The sequence below is a fragment of the Hevea brasiliensis genome, chromosome 3, assembly GCF_030052815.1.
Source record: "Hevea brasiliensis isolate MT/VB/25A 57/8 chromosome 3, ASM3005281v1, whole genome shotgun sequence".
Lineage (NCBI taxonomy): Eukaryota > Viridiplantae > Streptophyta > Magnoliopsida > Malpighiales > Euphorbiaceae > Hevea > Hevea brasiliensis.
Window position 1 is genome coordinate 19674870 of NC_079495.1, and position 2518 is coordinate 19677387.

Below are 2518 nucleotides of genomic sequence, written 5' to 3' on the forward strand. Positions count from 1 at the left end.
ATTCTAACATTTAATGGAGTTAATAAAGGCCCTATAAGTGTTGGGATCACTTTGAAGTGCAGTATTTGAGAGAAAGGGGAGAGAAGAAGAGATAGAATAACTGTGAGAGAGTGTATGGTCCAATTAGGGGAAGTGAGTGGAGAGAAAATGAGACAAAGTACAACTTCTCCTCATTTTTATATTAAAAGGAACTTTGGTGGCCGAAATTGCCTGTTACAATAACTTCTCCCTTAGCCCAATTTATTTACTTTCCATTATTAATCTTATTTCTCTCCCTTCTTTTTAAACATGACCCAACTCTGATCATGTACTTCGGCCGCCCCAGGTGGCAGGTATTACATCACCCATTTGCGTTGGACTTTAACAACACTAGATTTCCTACCCATCTTATCCTTATCCTCTCCTTATTGTTGTTTCCTTCATCATAGCTCCATTGACTAGCTCTCACTCTTTTCTAAACCACAACACATCCCTCACCTCGGCCATTCCTTATGCCACACACAAAGCCAACACTTACCTCAACCTCAACCTTACACATGTAGACTAGCCTTCATCTCCCTCGCTTGACCCACCTTCATCCATGCCACAGAACATCAAAACCACTTTGTAGCACCTATAATCTCCAATACCCACCTATTCATCTTTTTCCCTCACAGTGCCAGCCCCTCCAATCCAGCATGCAAAGCCTAGCCTTGGCATCATAGTTTGACCATACCATCCACACTCTCTCCCTTATTCAAATTGCATTGTTGTTAGTGTGCATGAGATTCATTTTGGTCATTTCCTAGTTATTGATTATGTGTTTGGTTCATTCACTCGTTGATGTTGGTTCATCATAGTTGATATTTCATATATGATATTGAATTTGGTTCATTTTATTAAAAACAACGATTTCTTTCTTGTGATGGCTTCACCTATTTCATGTAATTTTTTTTTCTTGAATACATTACATTTATTTGTTGATTCTAATCACCATATATGGCCTTCTATTGTATGTGTATGCTTATGCCTTTGTCAATCCCACTTTTTTTTTTGGGCATTTAAAAGTATATGAGTTGCTTATTGTAAAAAAGAAAAATGGCAGATGATAGTTAATTATTTTTTACCTTTGTAATTTATTTCTTAATGCAATGTCTCTTATTTAGCTTGTTTCTTTTGAGTTTTCAATTGGCCTTGTGCTGAGAATTTAAACAAAAGTCTTCAACTCTGAAATGTGATTTTTAAGCGGTTCAAGGTGGTACCCTTATATCATTTATTCGTGTGCTTTTAAAGACTTTGATTTCAAAAGAAAAAGGTGACTTTAAAGTGGATCAAAGGGGTTAAATCAAATATTCTTTTAACTTAAAAATACAATTTTTAATGGTTTGAAGGGGCTGCCCCCAAATCACCTTCATAGCCGCTTAAATAATAATAATAATAATGTCAAAAACGCAATTTCTAGTAGTCCAAAGGGGCCACCCTTGAATTGCTCCAACACCCTTTTAAAATCAAATATTTTTAATGTTAAGAATGGAATTTTTTATACGGTTTAAGGGGTTTCCCTTGAATCATTCACTTTTATTCTTTAAAAATTTAAAGTCTATATCAAATGAGAATAAATGTGTTTGGATGTTTAATGGTTATTTAGTTGTTGAGTGCTTGATGATTTTATTAAGGAAAAGAAGATGCTGTGTGTAGGTTAGGATGACATTTTATTGCAGGTTGTGTTTACTATAAATTGGAAAACGCTTAATTTTCAGCGAAGTATCTTATTTTAAGTAGATTTTTAGTAAGAAATAAATACGGTGGTCAATTCATGCTATTCCTAACAAAGTAAATTGAATTAATATAATTACCTGAGATGAGATTTTGGTTCATTGGATGGAGGTTGCCCATCGATAAGCTAAACTCTTTATGCAGTCGTTGAAATACTGTTTAGGTTTAGTTATTCATTGGGTAAATATCACATATGGTTATTTAATTTTATAAGTGTTTTCGTAAAAGTTAATAGACTTTAATTTTTTATCGTAAAACTCACTAAATTTTAATTTAACTTCATAAAAGTGCCTGTGATCGGAAATTAAAAGTTTGCAAGTTAACTTGCTAACGTGTCAGCTATTTTACAAATAAAATTACTTTATTTTACTCATTTCTTAAAAAAAAAAAAGAAATTAAGATACATAAAATACATCCGGTCATCCTTTTACCTTTAAACCTCCCATATTTTTCTTTTTTTTCTCTGGTAGCAACTACTAGTTATATAATCTTATTTATGAAATAGTTGATAGGTGAGCAGGTTAAACTAAAAACTTTTATATAATAACTTTTATGAAATTAAATTAAAGTTCAATGGGTTTTATGAAAGAAATTAAAGTTCAATAATTTTTATGAAAATACTCATAAAATTGAGTAACCATGTATGATAATTATCCATTGTTGATCTAAAAGGATAAGATCCAAGATCTATATCAATTTAATTTATTAATTGAATAATGTTTCGTTATAAATTAATTTAACTATGTTATGTTAAAATTATGAT